At 44.0% G+C, this 23,222-nt stretch overlaps 1 pseudogene; it reads left to right on the forward strand.

Moving 5' to 3' along the window:
• Window positions 1-22,376, forward strand: part of LOC119314797 — a 26,829-nt pseudogene extending 4,453 nt beyond the window's left edge.
• The last annotated feature ends 846 nt before the right edge of the window (window positions 22,377-23,222 follow it).

Below are 23,222 nucleotides of genomic sequence, written 5' to 3' on the forward strand. Positions count from 1 at the left end.
GACGTGGCGGCGATGCAGGGCTTCCGGGGAGCTGTGGAGCGGTGGGGAGGAAGAGGGAGTCGAGGCGGAGCTCCTGAGCTAGTCGGGGGAGCGAGGGGTGGTCGGAGACGGTGGCTATGGCGAACGGCGGCGACGGTGGTGTTCGGCCGTGTGAGAGGGGGAGCGAGAGAGAGGAGAGGAGAGCCGGGGGAGAGTGAGAGAGAGCAGGGGGGAGGGCGTGGCGTCGTCCAGGGCGTCGAGCGAGGAGGGGAGGCCAGGCAAGCAGGCGAGCAGGTGGCGTGGCGCGGTGGCGCGCGCGCGCGCCGGCCACACTCCCCTCCCTCTGTCGGGACGAAGACGACAGAGGAGGGAGGTGGGCTGGGCCGGCTGCTGGCTGGGCCAGCCAGCTGGCTGGGCCGCACAGTGGAGGAGCCCAGGTAAGCTCCTCCCGTTATATATTTTCTTTTTTTTTTAATTTCTGACATTTGTTTGATTTAAATAATATATTAAATCATTTATTTAACTTATGCCAATTTTTGCAGGAGCTATTTATATTATTCCAGAGCTCTTTTATAATTGGCATAATATTTGGGCATATATTAATATATATATAATTAATATATTTCCAATGCAAATATTTATGCATTAATTCCAAATGCCCAAAATAAATGTCCATGATCCACTAAAAATATTGGTTTGATTTTTATCTCTGTCCAATATTTTCAGAGAGCAACATGAGCATTTTCTTGGACCCTTTTGGAGAAATTTTTATTTGGGTCATTTTCAAAATGGTTCTGAGGGTTTCACAGATCCCCATTTCAAGTTTCTGATGAAAGAGTAAACATGATGCAACACTCTAATGCATGACTAGCTAGGGTGTGACAACTCACCCCCACTCAAAAGAATCTCGTCCCGAGATTTGGGTTCCTCCGGGAAGAAGGCGGGATACTCGAGTCGAAGACGATCCTCCCTTTCCCAAGTTGCTTCATCCTCGGAATGGTGCGACCATTGAACCTTGAGAAACTTGATATTATGACGTCGCGTGGTACGTTCGGCTTGATCGAGGATACGAATGGGGTACTCTCGATATGTAAGATCATCTTGGAGATCAAGCGTTTCGTGGTCCACTTCACGGATAGGATCCGAGAAGCAACGCCTGAGTTGAGAAACGTGGAAGACATCGTGAACTCTGGAGAGGTGCGGAGGTAGTTCCAGCTGGTAGGCAACTTCTCCTCGTTTGGCGAGAATGTGAAAAGGTCCAATGTAACGAGGAGCCAATTTGCCTTTGATACCGAAACGATGGGTTCCCTTCAGAGGGGTGACCCGAAGATAAGCCTTCTCGTCAACCTCGAAAGTCATAGCCTTATGTTTTCGGTCATATTGACTCTTTTGACGAGATTGGGCTGTTTTCAACTTTTCACGAACGATACGAACTTGTTCCTCTGCTTCCTGAATCATATCTGGGCCAAAGAATTGTCTTTCCCCGGTCTCTGACCAGTTAAGGGGTGTTCGACATCGTCGTCCATAGAGAACTTCAAAAGGGGCTTTACCTAAGCTAGATTGATAGCTGTTGTTGTAAGCGAATTCGGCAAATGGAAGGCACTTCTCCCAGTCCATTCCGAATGAGATAACAGAGGCTCGAAGCATGTCTTCTAGAATTTGGTTGACGCGTTCCACTTGACCACTCGACTGAGGGTGGAAAGCGGTGCTAAAGGAGAGACGGGTTCCCGTAGCATTTTGGAAACTTTCCCAAAATCGAGAGGTGAAAAGACTTCCTCGATCCGAGTTAATTTCCAAAGGAACACCATGGAGAGACACTATTCGAGAGATGTACAAATCTGCCAGCTGACTAGCGGTTATACTCTCACGAACAGGTAGGAAATGGGCTACTTTGGAAAGACGATCGACCACGATGAAAATAGCATTATTCCCTCTCTTGGTCCTGGGAAAACCGGTAATGAAATCCATACCAATTTTATCCCATTTCCATTCAGGAATAGCTAGGGGTTGAAGGGTGCCAGCAGGCCGTTGGTGCTCTGCTTTTACACGACGACAGACGTCGCAGTTAGCAATATACTGAGCAATTTCTCTCTTCATCCTAGTCCACCAGAACCTCTGGCGTAGGTCCTGATACATCTTAGTACTACCGGGATGAATAGTGAGAGGAGATTCATGAGCCTCCTTAAGGATCATCTGCCGTAGATGCTGGTTCTTGGGAACCACTAGACGGTTCTCAAAGTACACAACACCATGATCATTTGTGGAGAAGCAACTAGCACCTCCGCTAGCAATGTTCTCCTTGATCTTAGCTATTCCCTTATCTCGCTTCTGGGCAGCAATGATTTGATCCGTAAGAGTAGGTTTCGCCACCAAGGTGGAGAGAAATCCTTGAGGAACAATGTGAAGGTTAAGCTTCCGGAATTCCTCATGGAGAAGCGGTTGACTTTGTTGTAACATCAGGTTGTTACAATAAGATTTACGACTTAGTGCATCAGCCATGACGTTGGCTTTCCCTGGGGTGTAGGTTATTCCTAAGTCGAAGTCTGTGATCAATTCAACCCAACGTCTTTGCCTGAGATTCAGATCCGGTTGGGTGAAAATATACTTCAGACTTTGGTGATCAGTGAATATTTCGCAACGATTACCGAGGAGGTAATGTCGCCAGGTCTTAAGTGCATAGACTACGGCTGCAAGCTCTAGATCATGAGTGGGATAATTCTCCTCATGTGGGTGCAATTGCCGTGAAGCGTAGGCAATTACGTGTCGATCTTGCATGAGAATGCAACCTAGTCCTTGTCGCGAGGCGTCGCAGTAGATAGCAAAGTCCTTACAAAAGTCTGGCGGTACCAGCACGGGAGCAGAAGTCAGGCGTCTTTTCAGTTCCTGAAAGCTGTGCTCACATTGTGGAGTCCATTCGAACTTCTTATCTTTCTTGAGGAGTTCGGTTAGAGGTTTGGCAACCTTGGAGAAGTTCTCGACAAAGCGACGACAATAGCTCGCTAAGCCTAGAAAACTCCGAACTTGCTTGACCGATTCGGGTGGAGTCCAGTTAAGGACGGCTTGAACTCGCTCAGGGTTAACAGCAATACCTTTACCAGATATTACATGACCCAGATAGGTCACTTCTGACAACCAGAATTCACATTTAGAGAATTTGGCATAAAGGCGATGCTCTCGAAGTTTCTTCAACACTAGCCTTAAATGTTCGGCATGTTCTTCCTCGTTCTTGGAGTAAATGAGTATGTCATCGAGATAAACTACGACGAATTTATCCAAATACTCCATCAAGATTGAGTTCATTAACCGAGAAAAGGTGGCTGGAGCGTTGGTTAACCCGAAGGACATGACGGTGTACTCGTATTGGCCATAACGAGTAACAAAGGCCGTTTTAGGAATGTCCCCGTTTCTGATTTTGATTTGATGGTAGCCCAACCTCAAATCCATCTTGGAGAAGACTGAGGATCCAGCGAGCTGATCATACAGGTCGTTGATCCTGGGAAGCGGATATTTGTTCTTGATTGTGACCAAATTGACAGGTCGGTAATCTACAACCATCCGGTCCGTACCATCCTTCTTCTTGACGAATAGGACGGGGCAAGCCCACGGAGATGAACTAGGGCGGATGAAACCCTTTTTCAAGGACTCATCGAGTTGTTTCTTAAGCTCGGCTAGTTCTAGTGGTGCCATCTTATAAGGTCTTCTAGCAATCGGAACGGTTCCTGGAATGAGGTCTATTACAAACTCAACATCCCTGTCAGGTGGAACACCTGGCAATTCCTCTGGAAAGACATCCGGGAAGTCACGGACTACCGGAACGTCCTCAAGGTCTGGCAAAGGGCTGGCGTTAAGAGAATATAATTGTTGCTTGGCTATTCGGGTCAAGACATTGACTATCTTCCCCGAAGGATGGGTGAGTTGAACAGTCCTAGAGAAGCAATCAATTTTGGCTTGATGAGCTGACATCCAGTCCATGCCCAAAATGATATTAATATCTGAAGATTTAAGGGCTATCAAAGACGCGAGGAAAACAAGTCTGTCGACTTGGATTTCATTTCCATGGCTTACTCTAGAAGTTTGCCATTTGGATCCCGGAGTTTGAATTACCATAGAGGTTGGCATATCACCGAATGCGACGTTATGCAAGCGAGCATAGTTTTCAGATATAAAAGAATTAGAGGCTCCTGTATCGAAAAGGACAGATGCCGGGTGGCAGTTAACAAGAAGCGTACCGAGAACGACGTTGGGATCCTCTTGAGCTTCTTCGGCAGAGATACAGTTGACATGGCCACGTGAAGCGGTGACCGGCTTGGCGTGGAATATTTTTCCTGTCGGCTTGCCACGGCCAACAGCTTTAGCAGATTGATTGGGGTTGGTCTGGGGACACTCACGCATATAGTGGCCAGATTCCCCACACTTGAAACAAGTCACGGAACTAGTACGTGGAGGAGCATTGTTAGATGGACCCCCATAGGGCTTGGCTGGAGCAGACTGTTGAACGGGGCGAGGCGCCTGGAAGGATGGCCTCGGTGTAAACCTGGGTGGCAGGGCGGTGTTGGGTACCCACACGCGGCGCTTCTGAGGACCAGCACCGGATGAGGAACCCATGTCACGGCCATGCTTGCGTGTTGCGTCATAGTCAGTCTGACCAGTTTCAGCACTGATGGCTTTGTTGACAAGTTTCGAAAAAGATGTGCACTCATGCAGACGGAGGTCGCGGCGAAGCTCAGGACTAAGGCCCTTACGGAACCTTGCTTGCTTCTTGGCATCGGTAGACACTTCCTCAGTTGCATATCGTGCGAGATTACCAAACTCCCTGCTGTAAGCATCCACAGAAAGTCGGCCTTGGGTGAAACTGCAAAATTCTTCACGTTTACGGTCCATGAGACCCTCCGGAATGTGATGTTCACGGAAAGCCTCGCTGAATTCAGCCCAAGTAGTGACATGGCCCGCTGGGCGCATAGCTCCATAATTCTCCCACCATAGACTGGCGGGGCCTTCAAGATGATATGCAGCAAAGGTGACCTTGTCAGCCTCAGCTACCAGCGCGGAACGCAGTTTGTGAGAGATACTGCGAAGCTAGTCATCAGCGTCGAGAGGCTCGACGGAGTGGTGGAACGTGGGTGGATGCAATTTGATAAAATCACTGAGTGACACCACGTTAGCCCTCTGATGGTGTGCTGTATTCTGTTCAATACGCTCCAACAAACGGTTTGTCTCCCGCTTGTTTCTCTCAGCTTCCATCATCACCTCGGCTAGTGAAGGAGGATGAGGCAGATTTACATCCCTAGCTTCACTGCCTTCGGCCTGCTCTTGAGAAGCAGGGTTAGCGCGCGTGTTGACCATCCTAGGTAAACAAAACAATGATTTAGTCAGAATGGTAAAATTCCGACATAGGATTCATAATGTAAGAAATAACTCGGAATGCAAGATGATCATCCGTATGACATGGTAGATACAGAAACTGCTTCTTTTATTCCATCGTCATACACACCATACAGGGTTTAGTACAAGACCAAACAAAGTACTATTACGGTGAAAAGAGGATTACATCTCATCGGAGGCATTCCAAGCTCCTATACATTATTTTTCTACACCTCCGGAAGGAGTACAAACTAGGTCATATCCCACGAGTCACGCGGGACGATAGACGACACAGCTAGTGCGAACTAGTGATACTACCACTAACTCAGACCGATCCGTAGTAGTCCTCGTAGAAGTCACCTCCATAGCCTGGAAGCTCAACATGATCATCTGGAAACAGACGGTCTCGCGGAGCTTGTGGACCATAGGGGCTAGGATGAGGCCTTGGACCAACAAACGGTGGCCTGCGGGGACCGCGAGGTGGGGTGATGCCTCCTACATCACGCCAAACCATCACGTCTGGCAGAGCAGATCTCACAGGGTAGAGATCGCGCATATCTGAATATCCAGCTTGCACCGCCGGTGCGAACCGAGTCAAAGTGGCCCAGTGGTCAGCACGGGTGTTGAAGAGCTCTAGCCTTAAGGCCCGATTTTCACGGTCCTTATCCTCGAGCATCTCAGCAGTGGTGCGAGTCCGTGAATCCTCCTGAGTGGGGTCAGCATAGATAGCCTGGAGATACCCTTGTGCTCCCGGAAGTGATCCTGGCATATACCGGAAATCAGAGTCCCGAAATATACCAGATCTGACTCGCATAATGGTCATCATAGAGTAGGCGGCGTCCTGCACAGCCATCTCAATGGTAACCCCGAGTCCATAAGAGTAGTGAAGAGGCTCGGTGGATCCAGGATAAGATGGAAATATCCTGACAGTGCAGAGATACTGGCTCTGATTAAAATCTCGGAATTGCTCTTCGACCGTGTACTCAGGATACCAGCGGTATCCAGCCTCAGTCATTACCCTGACCAACTTGGCAGTATGGCCGGGTACATCTAGGCATCGAGTCAGGCGAACCACTTGATTGAGGTCGTGAGTGGCCATCTGAAAGCACAATCATAATGCAAAGGCATTAGAATTTCTAGCGAAATTTCGGCAGCATAACAGCTGTAAATGCTCAAGAAGGATTTTGAGACATTTGACAAAGGATTACATATACACTCATCATCATCATAACAAGGTTCTGAATCCATTCTAACAACATAACGTGGTAGTAGAACTGAACTAGGCTTGTAACCATCAACTTATAAGGTACTACTGATTAGTAACTCGTGATCCTGATAGAGAGAACAGATCCTAATTCCTTAACCCCCGGTGGAAGAATGGACTGACTCAGATCAGAATGTCATAAGATAAAGGAGTAAAAAGAGCCTTACGTTCCATCCCACAAACAATTCCCCTACATATAACTAAAGAATTTCTAGACTCAACATCGACCAGTTTGGCTTGGAGAACCTACAGGCAGTCCGGCTCTGATGCCAACGCTGTCAGGACCCCGACTCGATGTCACATCGATCTAGCTGGTAACACCTCATATCACTTTGCGGCCTCACGCACGGTATCCCCACGGGTGTCGTCTTACCTTTTCCCGGGACCGTTTGCGCCTTTTGGCTCACGTATATGATAGTGTCGCTAGCATCCATATGATAAGGAGCCCGGGCTGACATGACTAGTCGTAAACCCAAAGTGGCACAGACTTACAGGGACATGCATCCATGACCCAGCTTCGAACGTGTCGGTCATCAGCAAGTGGGTCCGGGCTGTAGCACTGGGCTAGCAGGACTCCGGTAAACCGGGCTGTAGCGGGCTAACAGGACTCCGGTACTCAATGCGTGACATTTCCCCGAAGGGACAGACACAGGAACGAAGAAGGACACATGCCGGCCAGCCTAAGTGTTCCAGAGCAGTAGCAAGCTACCATGGCTCAGCGGTAACACTAGGAGACATTTCCCGGTAAGAGAGGCTACTAAAGATAAACAACTAGATGGTCAGATCCCACACATACCAAGCATTTCAATCATACACACAATATGCTCGATATGTGCAAATACAACGAAGCATCACAACATGACTCTACGACACAAGTACTTTATTTAAGGCTCAGTGAGCCATACATAACATACACACAAAGGTACGGGTCTCACGACCCAACATACAAGTCATACAATCATACAAGCCAACAGCGGAAGTAACTTGTCTGAGTACAGACAACTAGTAAATAAAAGAGGCTTGGAAAGCCTGACTATACTATGTGGTCCATCACAAGCTTAGGGTCACCACCTGGGTCTTTAGCCTACTCGTTGATGTCAACGTCTACATAGAACCCATCAGAAGGGGTTGCAGCGTCTTCTGTAAAATGTAGATTATAGCAACATGAGTACAAAGGTACTCAGCAAGACTTACATCAGATCCTACATACATGCATAGTATCAAGAAGGGTTGGTGGAGTTATTGCAGCAAGCCAGCTTTGACTCTTGGCTAGACTATCCTACGATACTCCATTTGAAATAGTTTTGCGCACACGAGTCCACTATTCACCACTTCAATACACTACCGAGGATCCACCTCCGTCTTCCTACGGAAGAGCCATCCTCGGCACTCACACTTATCTTGAGGCTTTTAGTAGTTTCCATTTAGTTGTCTATGAACTGTATAGGCAACCAAGTAGTCCTTTACCGCGGACGCGGCTATTCGAATAGATCATGTTAACCCTGCAGGGGTGTACTTCTTCATACATGTTTCCACCACTTAGCGTCTGCACACGACATGTGCTCGGCAGACTTCAAGCGAAAGCCGACGTGGGTGTAGACCACGACCTACCTAAACACTTAAGCCTCTAGTCCAGGTTTATCGCCTATTCAGGTTCCATCCGCAGGGAGTCCGGCCGAGGTTTCCCATACGGCCCCGAACGATGTGAACAGGGTTCCCGAGATACCTAACGGGTATTCGGTACACCCGGCCACGTACCTACCGCATCACAGCCCACCCCTACGGTCAGCGCTGTCCACGGCCTCCAGTAGGCTACAAACACCAGAAACTACTTGCAACTCCTGGACAGAGAGCTAGGGTGAATAAGAAGTCGAGCGGGGTCATATTTCAGGGCCCAATGCATGGTAGTAGCTGTATCTTAAATCACGCATACAGATCTCAGTGCTTAAGGTCGGCTTCAATGAAACAACCCACAATGTACTCCTACATGGCCTCTCATCGATACCTTTACCAAATCGTGTTCACCACACCACTCTCATTACCGACATAATCATTTCACTCTAGCCCATCACCCAGATGAACCAGACCTGACACGACTCTAAGCATAGCAGGCATAGCAAGGTAGGAACAACACATACATATGGCTCAATCAACTCCTACACATGCTAGTGGGTTTCATCTAGTTACTGTGGCAATGACAGGTCATGCAGAGGAAATGGGTTCAACTACCGTAGCACACAGCAGTTTGAATCGTGTTGTCTTAATGCAGTAAAAGAGAGCAGGAGCGAGAACATGGGATTGTATCGATATGATCAAATGGTTGGTTGCTTGCCTGATGGTTCGATGCACGGATACGGTTCTTCGTTAGGGTAGTCACGGTACTCCTCGGGGACAGATCCTGTCGTAAAGGATAACGATACACAGGCATCACCAAACAATGTGCAACAATATGATGCATGCATGAAACATGGCAATATGAGTGTGTTGGGCTAATGCAACTAAAGCTACCAACGCTGTCAGGACCCCGACTCGATGTCACATCGATCTAGCTGGTAACACCTCATATCACTTTGCGGCCTCACGCACGGTATCCCCACGGGTGTCGTCTTACCTTTTCCCGGGACCGTTTGCGCCTTTTGGCTCGCGTATATGAAAGTGTCGCTAGCATCCATATGATAAAGAGCCCGGGCTGACATGACTAGTCGTAAACCCAAAGTGGCACAGACTTACAGGGACAGGCATCCATGACCCAGCTTCGAACGTGTCGGTCATCAGCAAGTGGGTCCGGGCTGTAGCACTGGGCTAACAGGACTCCGGTAAACCGGGCTGTAGCGGGCTAACAGGACTCCGGTACTCAAAGCGTGACATTTCCCCGAAGGGACAGACACAGGAACGAAGAAGGACACATGCCGGCCAGCCTAAGTGTTCCAGAGCAGTAGCAAGCTACCATGGCTCAGCGGTAACACTAGGAGACATTTCCCGGTAAGAGAGGCTACTAAAGATAAACAACTAGATAGTCAGATCCCACACATACCAAGCATTTCAGTCATACACACAATATGCTCGATATGTGCAATTACAACGAAGCATCACAACATGACTCTATGACACAAGTACTTTATTTAAGGCTCAGTGAGCCATACATATCATACACGAAGGTACGGGTCTCACGACCCCACATACAAGTCATACAGTCATACAAACCAGCAGCGGAAGTAACTTGTCTGAGTACAGACAACTAGTAAAATAAAAGAGGCTTGGAAAGCCTAGCTATACTACGTGGTCCTTCACAAGCTCAGGGTCACCACCTGGGTCTTTAGCCTACTCGTTGATGTCAACGTCTACATAGAACCCATCAAAAGGGGTTGCAGCGTCTTCTGTAAAAATGTAGATTATAGCAACATGAGTACAAAGGTACTCAGCAAGACTTACATCAGATCCTACATACATGCATAGTATCAAGAAGGGTTGGTGGAGTTATTGCAGCAAGCTAGCTTTGACTCTTGGCTAGGCTATCCTACGATACTCCAACTTGAAATGGTTTTGCGCACACGAGTCCACTACTCACCACTTCAATACACTACCGAGGATCCGCCTCCGTCTTCCTACGGAAGAGCCATCCTCGGCACTCACACTTATCTTGAGGCTTTTAGTAGTTTCCATTTAGTTGTCTATGAACTGTATAGGCAACCAAGTAGTCCTTTACCGCGGACGCGGCTATTCGAATAGATCATGTTAACCCTGCAGGGGTGTACTTCTTCATACATGTTTCCACCACTTAGCGTCTGCACACGACATGTGCTCGGCAGACTTCAAGCGAAAGCCGACGTGGGTGTAGACCACGACCTACCTAAACACTTAAGCCTCTAGTCCAGGTTTATCGCCTATTCAGGTTCCATCCGCAGGGAGTCCGGCCGAGGTTTCCCATACGGCCCCGAACGATGTGAACAGGGTTCCCGAGATACCTAACGGGTATTCGGTACACCGTGCCACGTACCTACCGCATCACAGCCCACCCCTACGGTCAGCGCTGTTCACGGCCTCCAGTAGGCTACAAACACCAGAAACTACTTGCAACTCCTGGACGGAGAACTAGGGTGAATAAGAAGCCGAGAGGGTCCATTGGTTTCGGGCCCAATGCATGGTAGTAGCTGATTCTTAAATCACACATACAGATCTCAGTGCTTAAGGTCGGCTTCAATGAAACAACCCACCATGTACTCCTACATGGCCTCTCATCGATACCTTTACCAAATCGTGTTCACCACACCACTCTCATTACCGACATAAACATTTCACTCTAGCCCATCACCCAGATGAACCAGACCTGACACGACTCTAAGCATAGCAGGCATGGCAAGGTAGGAACAACACATACATAGGGCTCAAACAACTCCTACACATGCTAGTGGGTTTCATCTAGTTACTGTGACAATGACAGGTCATGCAGAGGAAATGGGTTCAACTACCGTAGCACACAGCAGTTTGAAACGCGTTGTCTTAATGCAGTAAAAGAGAGCAGGAGCGAGAACATGGGATTGTATCGATATGATCAAATGGTTGGTTGCTTGCCTGATGGTTCGATGCACTGATACGGTTCTTCGTTAGGGTAATCACGGTACTCTTCGGGGGCAGAACCTGTCGCAAAGGACACCGATACACAACCATCACCAAACAATGTGTAACAATATGATGCATGCATGAAACATGGCAATATGAGTGTGTTGGGCTAATGCAACTAAAACCAGAAGGGTTTGAACAAATTTGAATCAAAGATTCAAATTTCAAACTCAAACATGGCCTTTTAAAGTGCTTTTCCTTGTTCTGCTTAAAACATCAATTTAACTTGTTTGATCATGCATGAAAATAGTACAGATGGATAGATTGGATTTTTCTGATCATTTTTCATATATAATTTGTCCAATTTGGAGTTACAGAATAAAAGTTATGAATTTTTGAAGTTTAAATAATATTCTGGAATTTCCTGATTTAAATTAAATCCAGAAAATCAATTACTGCGTCAGCCTGACGTCAGTGTGACGTCAGCAGGTCAACGGAACTGGTCCAGGTCAAACCTGACAGTGGGTCCCGCATGTCAGGGTGATTATTTTAATTAAAACTTAATTAAAACTAATCCTGTTTAATTAACAGGGCTGGGCCCCACCTGTCATTGACTCAGGGGAGTCAACCAGGGCCCACCCGTGGTCAAACCCGAGTCGGCTGCACCGGCGTTTAGCCGCCGGCGAGCCCGACGCGGCGGCGGAAGTGGTTTTGGTCATTTCGGCCACCAAACGGACTGCGGAGACCACTGGAGTGGAGCTGAGGCCAACCCGCAGCTCTTGGCGGAGCCCGTTGGGGTCGGGGTGGCCGGAGTCGACGGCGGCGAGCTCGGCTGCGGCCGCCGGGGTTCGGTCGTGCACGGGAACGGTGCTGGAGCTCGAAGTCGAGCAAAGCGAGGCGCTAGGGATGCTCTACGGGGTCTTGCGAACTTGTTGGACTCGCCGGGGTGACCAAATGGTCACCGGAGCTGCGTCGACGGCGAGCTCGGCGACGGTGGAGGTTCGGCCGTGGTGGGGAGGTGGCTACGGTGAGGGAACGAGGGGAAGGAGAGGGGGAAACGGTGGCGTAGCTCACCGCGGTTGCAGTGGGCGTCGAAGCGGGCTCGGGGACGCGCTGGAGACGGCGAATTCGACGGCGACGGTGGTCGGAGCCCGAAGAGGGGAACGGCGACGTGGCGGCGATGCAGGGCTTCCGGGGAGCTGTGGAGCGGTGGGGAGGAAGAGGGAGTCGAGGCGGAGCTCCTGAGCTAGTCGGGGGAGCGAGGGGTGGTCGGAGACGGTGGCTATGGCGAACGGCGGCGACGGTGGTGTTCGGCCGTGTGAGAGGGGGAGCGAGAGAGAGGAGAGGAGAGCCGGGGGAGAGTGAGAGAGAGCAGGGGGGAGGGCGTGGCGTCGTCCAGGGCGTCGAGCGAGGAGGGGAGGCCAGGCAAGCAGGCGAGCAGGTGGCGTGGCGCGGTGGCGCGCGCGCGCGCCGGCCACACTCCCCTCCCTCTGTCGGGACGAAGACGACAGAGGAGGGAGGTGGGCTGGGCCGGCTGCTGGCTGGGCCAGCCAGCTGGCTGGGCCGCACAGTGGAGGAGCCCAGGTAAGCTCCTCCTGTTATATATTTTCTTTTTTTTTAATTTCTGACATTTGTTTGATTTAAATAATATATTAAATCATTTATTTAACTTATGCCAATTTTTGCAGGAGCTATTTATATTATTCCAGAGCTCTTTTATAATTGGCATAATATTTGGGCATATATTAATATATATAATTAATATATTTCCAATGCAAATATTTATGCATTAATTCCAAATGCCCAAAATAAATGTCCATGATCCACTAAAAATATTGGTTTGATTTTTATCTCTGTCCAATATTTTCAGAGAGCAACATGAGCATTTTCTTGGACCCTTTTGAAGAAATTTTTATTTGGGTCATTTTCAAAATGGTTCTGAGGGTTTCACAGATCCCCATTTCAAGTTTCTGATGAAAGAGTAAACATGATGCAACACTCTAATGCATGACTAGCTAGGGTGTAACAACGGCATGGAGGAATTTGTCGCCGAGAAGGCAGCAGCATACGTTAGCCAGGAGGATCTCCACACCGGGGAGATGACCGTTAGGGAGACGCTCGCCTCTCCGCCGAGTGTCAAGGCACCGGTGACCGTCAGGGTAACTGAAAAATAAAGAATAACCAACCATGGACCAGCGGTTGTTTTAACAGTCACCACTTGACAAAAATTCAGATGAAAAAAAAATAGCACTCCGTCCCGACAGGTGCATAGGATGTGCACGTGCTTCTAGGTACAATTTGATCTGACTAGCCAAATATGTACAACTTCCTCCATCCCCAATTACCTGTCCCAGTAATTTCAGACCAAGAGAGTATATGTGAACAAAAATTATATATATAGAAACTTCATCCATATATGAATCCGATGATACACTTTTGTTGGTATATATAACATATATTTAATTAGCCAAATCGACGATTTAGAAACAAGTGTACGCTCTATGCACATGTTCAGAAGGAGTGTGTACTATATGCAAGGTAAATTTTGTGTGTTCTTAGCTTTTTCTATCATGTCTTAAACGTGCGTGCTCTATTCAGATTTGTTAGCCGAGCTGGCGAGAAGGGAGGGGAAGCGGGCATGACACCGGAGCATGACATCGACGTGTTCATGAAGGTGAAAAACTAAAGTCAATGTATTTTTTGTCGATGCAATTCTTTTTAAAATTGAAACAATCTTTTTTAGGAGGAGCGCTTCAATACATGCCTCCTAAAAATAACTTAAAGGGTATTTTCGTACTCAAATTAGTTGTCTTAAATTTGCCTAGCTATAAATGTATCTAACACTGAAACATGTCTAAACACGTCCGTACCTAGACAAATCTAAAAGTAGCAGAACCGAAGGAGTAGATGGTAATTAGATCCAAATCCATAGGAACGCCCGTTTTTCGTATCTCCATCTATCTTCCTCTTCCTTCGTCGATCTCGTGCGCAAGTATTGTCTGAGGAATCAATGACCTTGTCAAAGCTTTCTGATCCTAATTGAGGTGTCCGCTCCCGCCCGCCCACCCACCGGCCACGCCCTTAGATCAAAGACGTAGCCGAAGAGAACTAAACTGGATTTAGGGGATGCAGTTAAAGACATCCATTGCAGTTTAAACAATGAATCCATCTATAACTGAATTAGATCCAACTCGTGCGAACACTGACGTCCAGAGACAGATCGATATGGAGATCAATTTGACGAGTTAATTTCTCAACAACACGAGTTAGTTAAATAGACAATACTACCTTTATGGTTGAAGAGGTATGTTTTAATCTCAACCATGCATCTGCATCGAAAGTTCTAAACTTTGCCCGAGGGTGCACCAAAGCAAGCTTTAGGATGTGTTGGCCCACATGCATGTTTTGATTTCACCTTCTCTCGCTTAGTCACATAAACAACAGTGTAGTATTTTGCTCCAACAATTTGATCTAACAATATATCATTTATATCAAGTTGTAAAGCAACCCTAATTTCTTCCTTAGAGTCACATGCTCACATCAACATAGTTTCTGACTCATTGAGTACTATCTTACAAAACTTCCACTGTTTCAATGTTTCTTGATGCATAGTTTCATTCTTGTAGGAATCTGCAATCGGAGGCAAGAGCAACATAGTTACAAACTATATAATGCAGGTTTGGTTTATGGGATTTTGGTTCTCTATGGCTCTTCAACTTTTATGAGTACACTTTCAGTTCACATATTAGCATTAGAGTTACTTCATTCGATAGCACTTTACTTTCACTTCAGATCTTAGGACTTCATACCTGTTCGGATACATTGGTTGGAAATGACATGGCCAGAGGTATATCCGGCGGACAAAGGAAACGTGTCACGATAGGTATGTTGTACAAGAAGCTCCCATGTTACATATTGAAATTTCCGTAACAAAGAGTGTTAATTTTTTGAACTACTTGTATGACTTTGGCTTTTAAATTAGAGGATTTTTATCCAGTTCCTCAAAAGAAGGTCATCTACAAGAGAATTGACATGCCAAATTGGTAGTTGTGATATTTCGTAGTAATGGATCAAAACACTTATGCTTGCTTGACATATCTGATTGGTTGCAGGAGAAATGCTCATTGGTCCGGCAAGATCCCTATTCATGGATGAGATCTCGAATGGGCTTGATAGCTCAACTGCATTTCAAATAGTGAATTTCCTAGGGCAATTGGTCCACATACTTGGGGGAACGGCTGTCATCTCTTTACTTCAACCATCACCTGAAACATATGATCTTTTTGATGATGTCATGCTCCTATCAGAGGGGCATGTTGTCTATCAAGGGCCCAAAGAGAACGTGATTGAGTTTTTTGAGTCCCTAGGCTTCAGATGTCCCCAGAGAAAAGCTATTGCCGACTTCTTGTTAGAAGTACACACGTCTTAGCTTCGCAAATGTCAAAAAAAAAATATTAAATCATAGCATATTGCTCACATTATTTATTTATTTGATTGAAAGGTGACTTCAATTAAAGATCAAAAGCATTACTGGACAAGGGATGGTGAAACTTATCAGTACATCACTGTGGAGAAATTTGCAGAAGCTTTTCATGCACTTCATGTTGGTCAGATAATTCTAAAGGCCCTTGAGATCCCATTTGAGAAGAACCAGAGTCTATCGCCAGCTCTAACCAATTCAAAATATGGTGTGAGCAAACGACAGTTGGTCAATGCCATATCTGCTAGAGAAATCCTACTTATGAGAAGGAACTCGTCCCTATACATGGTTAATTTTGCACATGTGAGTTCTTCCCCCCTCCCCCCACTTCACCCAATATAAATCATTCTTTCACTTTTCACATTCATTTGTTCAAGACTTTGCCCATGGTTTTTGACAAGAATATATTAGTTCTCACATGCCTTTTAAATATGTTTATAGTAATACATTACGCTTTTCACCAACCAATTTGCTCCTAGTCACACCAAAAATACGGACATGGCTTTCTATGGTTCTAACATGACACAATTCAACTAAGTTGAACATCACACTAGTTATTTAACATGATTGACACATGAATAGACCAAGCTAGCCATGAAAATAACATAAACATGCCATATGAGTTCTAATCTAGTAGTCCTAGCATGTCAAGATGTACTTTAAAAGGCCATTCAACCCCTCTGGTATTATGTGAGATGGAAATTTAACCCCAGGTACTGAATACATGAGGTCAAATTAGGCGATGGAAGAGAGTCACCGGACAGATGCTACATGGGCTTACATGTACTGATAAAAGGTGTACTCCAATTGTTCCAAAATAATTGAAGCTCTAGATATCTCCTAAGTCAAATTTCATTAAGTTTGACCAAGTCTATATAAAGATACTTCAACATCTACAACACCAAATTTGCTTCATTAGATTCATTATTAAATATATTTTTCATGTTTTATATAATTGATATTGTATAGCTTAGCAAAAATAAGGCTTGGTTAAACTTTAAAAAGTTAGGACAATCCTAGATTTTCAAATAGTATGGAATGGAGGGAGTAGTATCTAGTATAAAATATCTCAACAATGTGAAGTTCTACAAAATTCAAGGAATACTACAAGTTATTAATAGTGTCTCAAAGATATGGGATCATGCCTGATCTTTGCTCTAGAATCAATACTTGTTGTAGAATAATAGCGCACAGTTTTCATAGTTAAACTATATGCAAACAACTACCGATTATAATGAATACTCTTGTGACAGATGGCTATGATAGCATTCATCGCGTTAACAATATTCTGGAAAAGCAACATGCATCGTGATTCATTGACTGATGGAGGGTTATATCTTGGGGTGTTGTTTTTCTTTGTGGGTGAAACCATGTTCAGCAATTTAGGTGACCTTGGCGGAACTATCATGAAACTGCCACTTTTCTTTAAGGAAAGGGATGTTTTCTATCCGGCATGGGCGTACACTTTGCCTCAATGGATTCTTAAGATTCCCATCACCCTTGTTGAAATCACAATATTGGTTTCCATGACATATTATGCAGTTGGGTTTGACCCAAATATTGGGAGGTGAGCATTACAAATGAATGGCAAAAAAATTCTATTATGTGTAGTTTTTCCTGGTCCAAGTAAACTCATCTTGATCTATCAATCTAGTTTGCTTCACTTTGCTTGATTTCTACTCAGTTTATTGCATAATCTACTCAGTTGTTTTTTTCCATTTTTGCGTACTTCTCATATGCAAAATTTTAGTATTTTAAATTTTGGAAACATTGCAAACTAGCTAAAAAAGTGTTGCACTCAGTAGATTAAGTATTTTTGGCAATAGAATATATAATTATAAATTGTAGTGTTGCTTGTGTATTCTTGTTTGAACATTGATGCACTTTGGCTATGTATGTTGTTGGGATTTCAAGACTCGGAAACCCCATTTTTATTCAAGGAAGAAAAATAAAATGGAAGCAACTATGAAGAAAGTGAATACAACAAGTTGATTAAACAAAAATAAAAAGTGTTATTGTTTATTATTATGGTGGTTCATGAGTTTATTTGTAGAGGTGATTTACGCTTTCATTACATGCTAAGTCTGTCAGGTGAACACTCTAGCTGTATTTGTTGCATTTCCCATTCAATGAAATTATTTGTTTTATGTTAACCCACAATAAATAATAAATGGGCAAACAAAAATGACTTGCACATTTCAGGTTCTTCAAGCAATATTTTTTGCTTCTAGCACTAAGTCAGATGTCATCTTCCTTGTTCCGGTTGATTGCTGGAGTAACGAGAAACATGTTTGCAGCAAACATCTTTGGAACATTTACAATGCTTTTGCTTTTGCTCTTAGGTGGATTTTTACTTTCTAGCGGTAAGTTCGCCACTAGTAGTCATTCCATAATTTGTGTTTTTCTTAAATTTGTGGTTCTTATTTGCCCCCTTTCCCATTCAGAAAACTTCAACAAGTTTTGGATGCTTGGCTACTGGATCTCACCATTGATGTATGCACAAACTGCAATTTCGACAAATGAATTTACATCTCACCGCTGGAGTAAAGTACACCTCAAGACCAGAACTTTGAAACTTATAGAAAAAAATATGGCTGACAGTCTAACAAACTTAACATTTGGCTTTTCAGGCACTTCCTGGGTCAACAGATCCATTAGGGACAAGTGTCTTGAAATCTCGAGGGATATTTGTGGAGGCAAAATGGTACTGGATTGGCTTAGGTGTACTGATTGGATACACACTTATATTTAATGGCCTCTACACCGCAGCTTTTACATACTTCAAAAGTACGTTTAATTGCATGACTATTGCATCGACTTGTTTCCAGATACACAAATTCTAAAGGAAGATGGTTTGTTCTTGTTTGTAGCACATGGTAGAGGCTTTTCATCATTGACAAACAAGGCACTAGAGAAAAAATTTGCAAAACTGAGTAGGGTTGCTCCCTCAAAAAGATCTCACCAGAAAAGAGTAATGAATGAATTGGAGAGTCCTAGAAACAACGGAAGGGTATCGCTTCCATTTGTGCCACTTTCACTTACCTTTGACAACATAAGGTATTCAGTAGACATACCAAAGGTAAAACAACATGTCTCCTATTATCTCAAGATTATTTTAAGAACTAGCATGCGAAACATACTTCCCCCATTCTTATTTACTTCGGCGTTCATTTTTCAGGAAAATAAAGCACGGGGTGAGACAAAAGATCGTTTGGAAATACTAAAGGGTGTGAGTGGTTGCTTTAGACCAGGTGTGCTGACTGCATTAATGGGCACTAGTGGTGCCGGAAAAACAACGTTGATGGATGTGTTAGCAGGAAGGATAACCGGAGGCTACAGAGAGGGGACTATAACTATCTCGGGCTACCAAAAGAAGCAAGAAACCTTTTTTCGTATATTTGGATACTGTGAGCAGTCAGATATCCAGTCTCCACACTTGACTGTTCTTGAGTCACTTCTATCTTCCGCGTGGCTTCGATTACCATCAGAAATTGACTCATTAACAAGAAGGGTCAGTTTGATGAAAAAAATAACAACAAAGATTATTTATTTGCTTTCGAGTTTTTATTTAATATTTTTGTTAATTTCTTTGTCAACTTCTGGATGCAGATATTTGTTGAGGACATGCTGGAGCTCTTGGATCTCACATCATTGGGAGGTGCACAAGTTGGACATCCTGGAGGATATGGTCTCTCAAGTGAGCAACGGAAGAGGCTGACCATTGCAGTAGAGCTTGTAGCTAATCCTTCTATTATTTTCATGGATGAGCCAACATCAGGGCTTGATGCTAGGGCTGCAGCAATTGTAATGAGGACTGTCAGGAACCTAGTGGACACTGGTAAAACTGTTGCCTGCACCATTCACCAGCCAAGCATAGACATATTTGAAACTTTCGACGAGGTAATGAAGTTATTGCTTCTAGTTGCAACCTGTAGTGTCTTGAATTGTAAGTTTGTTTCATTATTATTGATGAATTGTAGCTTTTTCTACTGAACCGAGGAGGGGAGGAGATCTATGTTGGTCCACTAGGCGAGAAATCTTTGAATATGATCACATACTTTGAGGTTAGTCAAATAGAAGCATGAAAATTACCTTTTTACTACTCTATAGATTCATGGAACTTGCCAGGAGTGAAATTATTGTTGCATTTGGTTTATTCAGGGAATAGGCGTCAATAGGATACAAGAGGGGTATAACCCCGCAACTTGGATGTTGGAGGTGACCTCAACAGTACAAGAGCAAATGTTGGGGATTAATCTTTCTGTAATATTCAAACAATCAGAGCTATATCAGTAAGTGCAATGCATCTTAATAATCCGTTAATTTTAGGAACTAAGAAAGTCCCAGTTACAGAATGTAACTTATTACTATCTTTGGAGTAGAATTATAATCTAGAAACATTTACCTACCCAAGCTATCCAAGGTACCAAAACACATTGGATCTCTTAAATCTAGTAGCTATAGAAGAATGATCTACCTCCTTATGCCAACTTGTCCTAAGAATTGTTTAGTGAATAGAATCTTATGGCCAGTCAATGCAGAATTATGTTGTGAACTAGCTTGACTGTGTTGCCTAGAATTCATGTATGTAAGACCCAAAGGAGGTAATTCTTTCTACATAAGGTGTCTGAAGATTTCGCTTGTGTGAGGATCGATACCAACTACTTTGTTCTAGGGTCTTGGGGCATATGCTGCTAGTTGGCCTGCTACCAGTTATTACTGAAATTGTTGGTTGCTTTCAAGTTTTGTTTTCTCATCCAAATAGTTTGTATGGTAACTTCCTAATAGTATGGGGTTGAAGCATGTACATATTCTAGTATACAGATGTCCTATTATTAGTGGTAGTTTCATGTGACTATAAATTTGAGGTGTAATCACAATGATTTAGTTTTCAACAAAATATTTTTTCTAAAGGCATCTAATGTGTATGGAATTCGAATTTGGTTGGGTGCACAAGTTCTTATTCAAGAAAACACAAGATCATAGATATAACAAGTTAGACTCAGTTTGGTGTGCATATTATGGTAGCTTCATTTCACAGTTTTATTTTATGATTTAGATACATGAACTACTTTGAAGCGTCTTTTAGCTACATTCTAGAATCATAATGGAAAATGTCTACTACTTATTTTTGTGAGAAAGAAAATTCTTTTTACAATATGGGAATATTGTAGTCATTAATTAGCTTTGCCATGTCTTATGTAACTGGAAATTATAGAGCACAACAACGACCAATCAATAGTTAATTATTGTTTGTGGGTTTGTTAGTTGTTTTTTGGCTTAAGATGGATCATGAACCTAAGTGTTTTTTACACCTTTAGTTCATATATCTGCTTAGTTTAGTTTTGCATCATATTCATATATTTTTTCTAGGTCTAGTAACTCATAACGTCATATCGTATGGTTTGACTCCATTGCCCTTTGTCACTACACATGTTTCCTCTACTTGAGCGATATTTCTAGAAATCAAATTAATTTTATTGTGCTCTATTTTGTCGGGATGCACATGACATGTTCCAACACTACTATTTATAATTTCAGGAAGAACAAGGCCTTGATAAAGGAACTAAGTATGCATCCCCCTAGCTCAACCGATCTCCATTTTTCTAATAAGTATTCACAATCTTTAGTGAAGCAATGCTTAATATGCTTATGGAAGCAAAACTTATCATATTGGAGGAATATTCATTACACCGGGAGTAGATATTGTATCACCATAATCATAGCATTGCTTTTTGGCACGGTATTCTGGGACCTTGGAATGAAAAGGTGGGTTTTTCAATTATCACCTGATTGTTATTTATTCTTGTATTGTGGTCTCCACATTGTAAAATGTTTCTCTACACCTTATAGAGCGAGACGACAAGATTTGTTCAATTCCATGGGGTCCATGTACGCTGCCATTCTAATGATCGGTATTTCGAATGCATCGGGTGTCCAACCGGTGATTGCAATGGAAAGAATAGTGTTCTACAAGGAAAGAGCATCTCGAATGTACTCATCCCTACCGTATACATTTGCACAGGTGACTAATTCACCTCACTCGTGCATACTGCGTGGTACTTATATTTTATATCTCGAATGACTTGATGAAATTGTCATTATGATCGCAGGTTGTAATTGAGCTCCCATACATATTCATTCAAACTCTTATTTATGGAGTTTTGGTATATGCAATGATAGGATTTGAGTGGACTGCAACCAAATTCTTTTGGTACTTGTTCTTCATGTACTTCACATTCTTGTACTTCACATTCTTTGGGATGATGGCTGCGGGACTTTCACCCAGTGGTGGTATTGCAGCAATTATATCATCTGCATCCTATGGCCTATGGAACTTGTTCTCTGGGTTTCTCATCCCAGTTTATGTGAGTTTCTCCACCCACACAACATAGTTATGCTCAATTGGTTCTAGTCCTCCAGCTAACTATATGAATATATCTTGATTCACGATACATTTTTGGTTTGATGCAGAGAATTCCTATCTGGTGGAGTTGGTATTACTGGATATGCCCGGTTGCATGGACAGTGTATGGTCTAGTCGCTTCACAATTTGGGGATGTCGAGGAGAAACTTGAGACTGGTGAGACTGTAGTAGAGTTCCTGAGGAGATACTATGGTTTCAGGCATGAATTCTTGGGAGTGATTGCCGCAGTGACTATGGGATGCACTGTGGCTTTCGCCCTCTTGTTTGGCTTTTCTATCAAGTATATCAACTTCCAAAGGAGATGAGGCTTTAACAAAACTAGTAGTGGCAAGAATAAATTGTAGTCTCCTTGAGAAATATGGCCAAGAAGTATATTTAGTGTCAGATATATCCGTCACACCCCACATATAGACAAGGCGGTGTTGACAGGGAGGCACCATGGTTGGAATGTGTGACCATGTGTGGCATGCGTGAGTTATTGGCTAGGCCTATGTGTAAGTGTTGTTAAAACTCTTTGTAGTCATCCAGTCAAATTTTCAAAAAAAAAAAGAAATGGGTAAACTCTCGAGAGACTCGTCTCTTTGGCCATATGTCTTGTGTTTTGTGATTTGTTTATGTCTTCTTTTCGTCCATGATATCTTCTCAAGACATCACAAATTGGTATCTAGAGGTAAATTTGACTTGCTATGCGCCCACACTCCTGAGACCATCCCAATTGGTAGGAGGTCGCTCCGCCTTGATCTCCTATAAGTCCAAAATTGGCATTCGGGGGATTAAGGGGAAGTTGTGTTGGCTCCAAAATTAAGCAATCCAAGTGCCCAAACTTGCTTTTTTTACTTGAATGGAGGCAATGCAATGTTTTTGTATGAATGACTCGATAAGGCACTCAACGAGAAATTATTGGTGTTTCTAGAGGAGGCACAGAAGGTGGTGATACGTCTCCAACGTATCTATAATTTTTTATTGTTCCATGCTATATTATATTCTGTTTTGGACATTATTGCGCTTTATTATACACTTTTATATTATTTTTTGGGACTAACCTATTAACCGGAGGCCCAACCCAGAATTGTTGTTTTTTTTCCTATTTCAGAGTTTCACAGAAAAAGAATATCAAATGGAGTCCAAACAGAATGAAACCTTCGGGAACG

The sequence above is a fragment of the Triticum dicoccoides genome, chromosome 6A (assembly GCF_002162155.2).
Source record: "Triticum dicoccoides isolate Atlit2015 ecotype Zavitan chromosome 6A, WEW_v2.0, whole genome shotgun sequence".
NCBI classification, from domain to species: domain Eukaryota; kingdom Viridiplantae; phylum Streptophyta; class Magnoliopsida; order Poales; family Poaceae; genus Triticum; species Triticum dicoccoides.